The sequence below is a fragment of the Chinchilla lanigera genome, unplaced genomic scaffold, assembly GCF_000276665.1.
Source record: "Chinchilla lanigera isolate Chin_1 unplaced genomic scaffold, ChiLan1.0 scaffold00013, whole genome shotgun sequence".
Classification (NCBI taxonomy): domain Eukaryota; kingdom Metazoa; phylum Chordata; class Mammalia; order Rodentia; family Chinchillidae; genus Chinchilla; species Chinchilla lanigera.
The window spans coordinates 3,573,624-3,584,306 of record NW_004955414.1 but is presented as its reverse complement, the minus strand read 5'-3'; the positions used below and the strand labels follow the sequence as shown (position 1 = coordinate 3,584,306).

Genomic DNA, 10,683 nt, shown 5'->3' with positions numbered 1-10,683 from the left:
TAAGATAGGAAATTTGAATTATTGAAGTTACTGTTCTATATTCATTCACACTATTAAATAGTAGTAAGATTATATATAATTAATATTTAATTTATTACTAGTGTATTGAAACATCAAGAAATGTGATAAAAGTTGCTTTCTTCCTTGAATATTTACAAACATATTAGCATTATGTTCTTTGAAATACTCTTTTAGCTGCAGTCCATTCTAAGCTTGTCACAAGTCATAAGTAACCTTTCTACCATCACCATCACCAAACTTCAAAAGTTGTAGGAACAAAGTTATACACATATGTAATTTAAAATTTTTGACTACAGTAAATTTGTGAATCAATTTATCTGTCACAGCAGGAATCATGGATTATATAGAGTCTAAAAAAGAGGAGAAGGAGTTACCATCATAACTTATAAGTACAGTCTGTAATAGCTGATATAGTGAAGGCATGAATGCACAGTTGCACGTTCTACCTTTGAGAATTGTCTGCCAAAATTCAGTTTCAGGGAGCTCATTTTTAGGTATCACTTTTGCAAACATCACTGTCAAGATGAATTTTTTCCTGTATACTTCTGAAGCTAGTTCTTTGATAAAATTGTTAAAAGATTCTATTCATTAGTCAGTGTTTAATTCTGAAAATATTAATTATTATTGCATTAGTGTTTCTGAGGATAATATGCATGTTTTTTAGTGTCCTATGTGCTAATACCTGGTATCTTATACAGTATGGGTTCAAAAAAGGCTTTTGAATAAATGAAAAAATTTAGTTCTTTCTTTATTGTTATCATTTTTTTCCCTCTGTCTTCTACATGGGTATTGTGAAATCCCTGCTCTCTGAACCAGCCCCCCAATATTCATAGCTTGGTGCATAATAGCAATTTAGTAGGAATTGTTTTGGGAGGTGATAAAGACGTCACTTTTCCTTCTAAGAATTATTACAATCTAAGGACCTTCTTCCTAGAAGGATGCACATATTCTTACATGTACAATATTTATTTATACTTTCAGAGAGTAAATGCCATCCCTCTTGCCCAAGTTTATTATCATGGTGAGAACTCATGGAATAGTATTAAACCTATTTAAATGATTCCTGGAGATGAGACTTACTAGCTTTTTGGAGTACAATTATTTTTAAAATTTTTAACTAGCTTTTTAAGGTCTCTCCTCACAAAAAGATTAGGAAGTTGATTACATTGGAAGGATAGATCTTGAAAAATATTTAAATATTTAGAGACTCTATAGGCTCCTAATGTGGAGGGGATGCAGAAACTGGGTAAGTGGGCTCTGCTCAGTAGTTGATCTTGGGCACCTACCGAGGGGTCCTTATGATTGATTTTATAATTCAGGAACACAGTGACAATTAGGCACATTTTATAAAACATATTGTTGGTTAGTTCAAAATCTGTCAAATACCACCCCCCAAAATATTTCAAACTAATTTCTCGTCATCGCTGACTTTCTGGGTTAAACCTTCACAAGTCATATTGACCCTATGGACACATCACTGGCTTCATGTGAGATGATCTAGCTCTGCCATTTTCACTGAAAAACTTCTAACAACTTTCTGATCTAACTTGATCTCAGTTTCCATATCTCCACATTGGTAGTGCTAATATTCAACAATAATACCTCACAATATTGTAATAATAACATGAAATTTGTTTGCTAAATCACATTTGCTCTACATGATGTTTGTCTTACTTTTCTTGTTGCTGAGACAAAATACCCAACATCCAAAGGTAAAGGAGGAAAGATTTATTTTAGCTCACAGTTTGCAGAGGTTTCGGTTCATAGTTGGTTGGCCCCAAGGCAGGGTGCATGGCAGAGGAGAAGTGGTTCATGGTGGGCATAGGGAAGGAAAGCAAAATTATTAAGCAGCAAGCAGTGAAGCAGCAGCAGCGTGCCTCTCTTTTTATTTCTTTCAGGCTACCTGCCCTTTGGGTTTGTGCCACCCACTCCCAGGATGGACCATCCCATCATCCACACCCAGGACTCTTCCAAACCAGTGAACTAATTTAGTAGTTACACACCCTTAATCCCAGTGTTGCACACACTAGTTCCAGCCTTCTCCAAAAAGCCCCTCCTTGACCACATGAGGTGTTGGGGGACATCTAGGTACAAACCCTGACAGTGTTAGTTTGATGATTAATCCTGAAAGACATCAAAATATTTCCAGGTAAGTGTAAATCACCAACATTTTATAATAATGTTTTTTAGATTTTTTTTGCAGGGTATAGGGGTAGTTCTTTGGGTCCAAAGTATAGCCTGAATCAATAGCAGGACGTGATATGTTGGAAATAATCAAACTCCCCTTAGGATTTTTGTTTGGAAACTAGGATATGATCATACTTTTATTTTGAAGAAAGTAACGTTTAATTATTGGAATATTCAGTTCATTGAATTGATTTAAAATGGCTCAGAATATTTCTATCCCTTTAAAAATAAAATTTGTGTGTTGTGGGGGAGTCACATATCAGTTAAATGCTATAAAACCACCCAAAGTATGTCAGGTTAATAAACCAATTTTATTTTATGTCAACATTCAGCTTAAGAGTTGACATGAATTGTATGAGTCAGATTTTCACTGTGACTGAAATACCTGAGAAACAACTTTTATTAAAGAACTAAATCCAAAACAATAGTTAGACCTTGTAACTAAAAATGAGATTAGGGATTTGTTTTTACAACTATTGGACTAGAGATCTTTCAAGATTTCTCTCCCTACTCCTCATATTGCCCTAACCTTAGTACAGCACATTTCTTTAGGTCTGTCATCTTTTTGAAGGTTTATGTGACACTGTTTACATTAAGAAACACGTTCACACTTGTTTGTTCATCTGGTTGCAAAGGTGTTCTCCCAGGCCACAGTGGCCAGAGTTGAGGCTTTTTGTCTTCTAGACTTGCAGATATGGCAAGAGTTTTGAGCAGATTGATGGAGAGTCACAGGCATTAAGATGGCAGTTTTTCTCCTACACATATAGCAGAGCTTGACATTATAAACTGGGTCAGGAAGATTCAGGTAGGGTTTTACATTCAGGATTCCATATCCCAAAGTATTCACTTTGTTCAAGTTTGTTGTTAATGTTTATTTTCTGGTTACTTCTATGTAATAAGTGTCAATACCATCATCCACAATCACAGACTAAACACATAATTTTTCACATAGGACATGGAAGAAATTGTCCCTAACCCCAAGGAGATGATAATAGAGTGAACCAGGTGCTATGCTTACTGTGCTGACCTTGTGCCATAGAGCCCTAAACCTGATACCCAGGAGGTTTTGTGGAAGACTGCATTACTTTTGACCACATATGCTGACTTGTATCCTGTGACTCCATATAATATGGAAGGATTATTTATTTCTTAAATCAAGAGTGGATGATTTTTGTTGATCCATAGAATTTTGGCAGTTATGACATGTGCCATTTTAAGAACAGCCTTAAAAGCTAGTGTTTGTTCATCATTATCTTTCTTTTCCCTGCATGTGTCATCATGGATGCATAAATTGAGATGATATCCCTGTAATACTAGATCAGAGGATAGCAACACAGGGCAGAGGCTTATGAACCTGAAATTGCCATATAGTGTGAGTATAATATATATATTGTTCTTTTATGCCATTGAAGTTTTTTTAGCTGTTTATCACTGCAGTGTAACCCCACTGTCTTGACTGCATAATGTCTAATTCATACTTGTTGAATAAATTAATAAAGAATGAGTCTGTTTTTGGTGTCTGATTTTTTTCAAATTACTTGCTATTCCCTATAGAAAATTCAAAGCTGAATGCTGCATGTTTGCAAAAAGTCTATAATCAATAATTAACATGCATATTCAAAATATTTGATAAATTATACATATTTAGTTATAAAAATAATTTTGTCTTGGGATCTGGGACAATTTCATTGAGCAGTTACTAAGCAACAAGGTTTACATAGGTCTACAATAACAATGTGAAAACAGAGGTATTCATTTACTAATTCTTTAAATATTTACTAAGTACCTACTGTGAGACAGGCATTGTGTTTAACACTTCCAATTATTCAAACATATAATATGTGAGTCTCAGTTGAGCAGTTATTTTTTAATTTTCACTGGGGCCTGGCAGGTTGAATCTACCCTGGCATTTAGGAAAGAAATTACATTTTAATACCTTCCATTGTTTCCTTCCCACACAGAGGATAGATGCCCACTGGGAGACATTTGCACTTAAAGACACTTAGATTATTAAAGCAAATTTGATAGGTTTTAATGTTAGCTGAGAGGGTCATTAAAGTTTATATGCCCACTGATAAGGGGTAGCCAATTTCCTCTCCAGAAGAGAAGTTTATTAAATCAAGGAGTCAAAAAAAGTCAAGGCTGGATAGAACCGGAGGACAGATTGCTGGCTATGGGACCTGTGGGAATGGAAGGCTTTGGTTATGAATGGAATAAAAGTATCAGAAGAACCAGCAAGGAGACAATTGGTAACTTGGACCAATTAATGCATTTAATACTTTCAACTTCCTAAACTATGTTCTGTTGATCTGAGCAGGAAAACAGAAATCAGTTTTCCACGGAAAAAAGAGAAGCAGATAATACTGGAAAATTAGGAAGGCCAAATGAAGAACATTGTTCCTTTGGAAATGTCCCTGGCATCTTCTCCTGAGAAGCTGGGATAACTTGCCCTCACGTGTCGACTCTGGCTTTGGCTATGTCTGCCTGAACAGACAGGGTTTCGAGATTATCCCTTCACCTAGAGGTAGCATTTACCTCGCTAGCGTGACTGATGGTATGTTTGCCAGGAGGTCCACCGAAGATTATTAGTTACTAAAGTAGTTACTGGGATAATTTAAGGGATATGTACTATACCAGGATCTAGAGAGCCGTGGAGAAGTCATTGAAATACAAAAGCCATTTTCTTGATTCCTTGTATTGGCCAATATAATATAACCAATATAATGACCCCAGTGTAATGACGCCGTGCATTGTAGTCAACTAGTTGCAAATTCTGTACATCATTCTCTCACTATTGCAAATTTTACCTCTTTCAAGGTTATTTCCCAGTTCTTTGGGGGTGGATGTAGCTTCCTTCAGGCAACAGTTGCAAAATTTCAATTGTAACAGTCATCACCCCTGCTCTGGGCAGCTGTGTTGCAAGTGAAATGGGGGCCGTCCTGCCGTCTCCCTTGTTTCTGCACCTCCCTCCGAGATCGTGTTTCTGTGAGCGTGCGATGTGCTGTGCTCCATTAATATTAATTGTCTTTGATTTCTTGTTTGATAAGAAAGACGTACTTTGACTTCTTGTTTATAAAGTTGTATATTTAAGGCTAGGAGTAACATAGTTATTGGGTCAAAGATATGGTATTTTCTTGCAGAAAAATTAAAGATTTATCCTGATGATCAAAATTTAAAATGCTAAAAATCAATCTGTTCAATTTCTAGTAATATTTGCTATGAGGGAAGAAGTCTTTTTATATAGTTATGATTTTATTAGATACTCCGTTTTCAGAAATAAACTTCTCATCAGCCTGTAGAAGATTCTGATGTGCTTTCAGTCTGTTTGCTAATGTGTTTGTTTCTTGAATCTGTCTTTGTAATCAGAGGATCAAAGCTTTAGGCCTTTTATGGAACATTCAAAGAGATATGCTGAAGTGGGAACCTTTCCTGACATTTGCTGTAGTTGTAATTTTTGCTTATCTTTGTAACCACAACCATGGCATTGAAGGACAACACTCATTTAAATGGTATAAGCTGAAAATAACATAGTTAAGAGCAGTGTTTGATGCTCATATGTGGTTTCTTGGCATCTTTTGTACAGACCCATCTGTTAGATGGCAGAATGCCTATAGACAAGGTAGCATGCCAGTTTTGAGGGCAACAATGCTAATTAAGAGTGGTTCTCAGGGGGCAAGCTGCCTAGTGTTACAGATGCCATTGCCTTGTTGAACCTTGTTTTGCTTCTGGATTACCCTTTTTTTGTATGTAAACCTTTTTAAGTTAATCTGTTGTCTTCGTTTTCCTTTCCTCTCAGAAAGAAGAAAGAAATAATAAAGAAAGAATGAAAGAAAAAAGAAAGAAAGAAGAAAAGGAAGAAAGAAAGAAGAAAGAAAAAGAAAGAAAGAAAGAAAAGAAAAAAAAGGGTAGAGAAGGACTGCTTAGACACAGACTATAAGAGTAATACACGTTGATCAGACTGATTCTGAAAGAAAATTACTAATGAAATCACATACATTGAGAAAGAAAATAAAACCATTTTGCTTTAGATTGCATTTTTCTTCTTTTTCTTCATTTAGGGATACTTGCTGCAGAAGCAGTCCTCGGACACTTACAAAGTGAACAAGCTATTAAATGCACAGAGACATAAAGACCAGTAAATAGTCCATAATTTAAAGCATTAGAGACAAAATTAATCAATTGGCAATGTAACCCATCAGAGATGAGGTTCCTAGAGCATAGGTCAAAAGGTTCTGGAAGGAATTGAATGAGGTGTCACTGACCCAAGGAAAGATAATCATAAATGCTGCTGAGCATAATGAAGGCTAAATAGCACTAAAATTAATTGTTTAGGTTAATAAGTTTTGAAAACTCAATTTAGATCCATGTAGAATTATAAAGCATTTATTTATGCTGGATGTCAGTCACTGGGGACACTGAGGAAGATATCAGAATAAACCCACGCGTGGCCCTTAAGGAACATACAAACTAGTGAGAGGAGTTTAGAAAAGAAAGCTATTGCTTTTGATGGTAGGTGGAATGATGTACATACTAAATAAATGGAAAAAGAACATGTTCTGGAAACATAAAGGGAGAAATCTTAATGTTTGTCTCCCTATGAAAGACTTCAAAGAGGAGAGTGCAGATGAGGTAGTTCTTTAGGAAGCAGTATATTCTAATAAACAGGGTAACTAAGGTATAAAGCTACTAATTTGAAGGACCACTGTGATCAAAGAAACGGAGGTAGAGGTTTGCTTTGTGGCATGCGCCATCCTGAAATCTTAGTGAGTTCCTACAAAGGAAAACTCAAAGCAAAGGTGATACACCACAGGCTGTATGTGAGTAGCAGAGGGCCAGAAAGTTTATTTTAGACAGTTAAATTTGCAAGGTGTGGGTGTGTGTGCTGGTAATCCGAGCAGGCTGGTTAGCTGTGGTAAAAAGATTGAAAATTTGATCCTTACCTGGAAAACTCAGTGTATTAGCAAAGACCTTGTGTTCAATCTCCAGTACTAGGGAAAAGAAAAGTCTGTTCACAGCAGGAAAAAGTTTTGGACAGGTGAAACCTGAGTTAAGGAGTCAAGTTAGGAATGTGTTTGGGGTGAAACCGATAATGTGATAGAATCCCCTTTTTGTACTAGTTATCACCTAAAGCATATGTGTTTTTAAATATACTCACTTAAATTTGTGAGGGCAGAATATCTAGAAATGGAAAAGAAATATGAAGTTAAGATGTAAATTGATTAGCTAAATAGATTTAAGTTGAAGATCAAGAGTTGTCAGCATAATATTTAACTTTACATAGCCACGAAATGAGAAAAAGAAAGAAACTACATTAAATATAACTAATGATGCTCCAAAAATCAACGTGTGGTTGTATTTCCTTATAGAACAAGTTCTGTGTGTGGTTATATTTTCTTGCTTTCTTTGAAGTGAATGTGAGGCAAACATATTTGAGTGCTAGAATTTTTTCCACCTTACTTTTCAGAAAAAATTACAGAAAAAGTAATGGAAGAGGAGATACATAAAAACAGGCAAAATAGTTTATGAAAAATATCCAACCACCCAACCAGTGTAAATAAGGAAAGAAGGTAAGAGCACATAGTGATGGTTATCAATAATCAGGGGTTGAAAAATATCCTTTAACATTCCATCCCGGGAAACTTGGAAATTTAGTGAGACCCTCTTCTCAAAAATATTTCTGGGGAGATAGGTTAGTGTAAAGACCCTGGATTCGGTCCCTAGCACCATAAAACAAATCCATTTACTTTTTACCCTATTCTAGGATAACACTTACCAAGGACATCACCCTGTCAAATGAGAGGATACCATTTGAGAGAGCTGAAGTTCCCCTATAAAAATAAAATGGAGGGATTAGGTAGTAGGTGTGCTTGTTTTAACAATGTGCAATTCTGCAAGAATTCAAGTTCTTCTAGGATTGTTAATGAATAGCTTCGTGAAATCCCACCTTGGCCGTCTTCCCAGGCTCGCTCCTCTTGGCCTCTCCTGTTCTCATTCCTGGTAAGCCAAGTGCATTAGAATTTGATGCACGGTGGAGGTGCGCCCGTGGAGAACCCTATTTGGAGTCAGCCTATTTGATTTACAGGAGGCAAGAATTGCATTATGCAAATGTTCTATTAAAATTACACTAAAATTGAGTTTAAATTATACCTTTCTACACAGAATTAGGCATTTAAATGAGAATAGATCTAAAATGCACTGGGCATTTAAAGCTCTTTGTGACTCAGGCTTTTCAGCCAGAAGAAAGGTAATGGGCTGGAAGATCATTCAGAAAGAGAAACAGAAACATATGAAAAAGAGCCTAATATGAAATGAGTGACCAAAAAAAAAAAAAGTTATTAGCTGATAGAATATTGTAAAGTATATTTTTCTTCTCTATATTTAGGTAGCAATTACCTTATTACATATTTAAATCACAGTCATCTTAGTACATTACTATAGTTCCTTTTTCCCTTTTAGGAGAATATGTCAGAAAATACTTATAGTAATGTGGAAATTACAGCCTTTTTACTATATTGATTAGTCCCATTTAACTCATCACCTGAAAGAGACAAATATCTTATTTGCCCATACACAATTATGGTCAAATTGTGAGAAATTTCCATCATTCAAGCTGAAGGCTATGAAAAACTATAATACCCTTTAAATGTTATTATTCTTAAAATCATTGAAATTATATTGTAGTGGTTTAGATCTAAAATTCCCTGCCAAAGTCTCCATGTCCAGTAATGAGGTTTTGGAAGACGATTAAGCCGCAGGGCGCTGTACTCATCAGTGTATTTGATCTATTGATGAGCTCACAGTCAGAAGTGCTGTTAGGAGACAGGTCCTGGTTGGAAGAGATGGGTCCCTGGGGACATGACCTGGGAGTCTATGCTTGTCCCCTGCTCCTCCATTCTCTCACTTTGCTTCACTGCTTCAATACACTGAGCAGGTTTCCTCTGTCGTGCCCTTCCACCATGCTTTTTCTTCCTTGGAGCCAGCTGACTGACCCTTCTGAAACTGTAAGCCAAAATAACACTCTGCTCCTTTAAGTTATCCATGTTGGATAGTTTGTACCAGTGACAGGAAGGTGGCTAGTAGATGTATCAGTATTTAAAAGTCTATAAATTGGATTAAAACTTTCTTTTCAGTTATATGTAAATGTCATGTTTTTGCTTAAAAAGAGGTGGAGTCTTGGGGGGCAGACCTACTTTGTGGGAGTATCTCTGAATCAGTCTTTCAAAGCAACCCACTTAATGAAGTCTTACTTGATATAATAGATATGAAGGGGCCCTGTTATACCCTCTAGTTCTTTGTAGCTAGAAGTGATATTTCCTTCCATTGCTCAGGGATCTTACAATTAGCTACTATTGGGGTGGACACACATAATGAAGACATCAACGTGGAAAAATAATATTGGAATAATTGACATTATACCCCTTTTCAAGTGTGTTTGTAACACTTAAAATCAAGACATCTTTTGGCATCTAAAGGACTATTTTGAGGTGTATAAGAGTTAAAACACTGTTTGAGTTTTTCTAACTTTATAGGGTTTTGTCAAACAGGGGAGTTGTTAGCTCTTTTTATAGTCAGACCTCTGTATAAATCTTGTACCTCAATAATATTTATTTTCTACCTCTACACAATGGAAATCATGCAAATACTTTTATTTGTAATACTCTATTTTATTCCTAAGTAGAAAGGAAGTTTCTTAATTCCAGGTATGGTTCATTCATTAACGGTTATTGAGAATATCCTGTGTGGTGGGCCCAGTGCCAAGAACTGTCTTTACAAGAATGAAGTCCTTCTCCTCAAGAAGATCATGTTCTGTTGAGGAAGAGATGTGTATGCAGATTAGTATGTCATGTGAAACAATAGGACAGAGGCAACTTTAAGTGATTTGGCACATAGAGAAAGAGTGCAATGTCCTTTTGTCTTTCACCCTCCCAAATCTATCACTGTTCCTCATCATCACACCTGCTCTCAAAGTTACTCATCGTCAGTTGTGTTAATTCTCACAGTGGCTGCCTTAAGAACACTGCTGAATGACAGAAGGAAAATTATCTCTTTAGTAATGACAAAGGGACTCTACTTTGATTAAAAAATTTTGACAATAATTTCAGCATTTGTATAGATTTAGTATGTAGGAACTCCTTTCAAAATATCTTTTAGCTTTTCTGTCTAAGAGAATAAATGCTTGTTCTCTTTAGGCTTCCCTTGTGGTTCTGAGTACTGGGTGAGACAACTGTTTTGTTTTAAGGATATTAGCACATCTTACCTGATTGTTGGGGTGTGATCCGGCTCCCTTTGAGCACAGAAGGCATGACTACTATATAACAGAATACTACAACCATAGCATTCAGATAGTAGCTCAACAATCCAAGTATCACATTAGTATTCCTTTCATCCTTCTGCCATTTATAAACATGCAATAATTTCCTGACTTCTCTTTGTGTCTCCTTGTAAATCCCCTTTAAATAATGTGCCTGGTTTCCT

General features: G+C 36.0%; 1 long non-coding RNA gene across 1 annotated transcript in view; it reads left to right on the top strand.

The window, feature by feature from the left end:
- LOC106148033 overlaps positions 1-5,030 on the top strand; it is a 120,264-nt gene extending 115,234 nt beyond the window's left edge. The window contains exons 4-6 of the long non-coding RNA XR_001233145.1: positions 1,920-2,170; positions 3,505-3,580; positions 4,526-5,030. This is a non-coding gene — a long non-coding RNA (uncharacterized LOC106148033). The remainder of the gene's footprint in view (positions 1-1,919; positions 2,171-3,504; positions 3,581-4,525) is intronic.
- Positions 5,031-10,683: the final 5,653 nt, after the last annotated feature.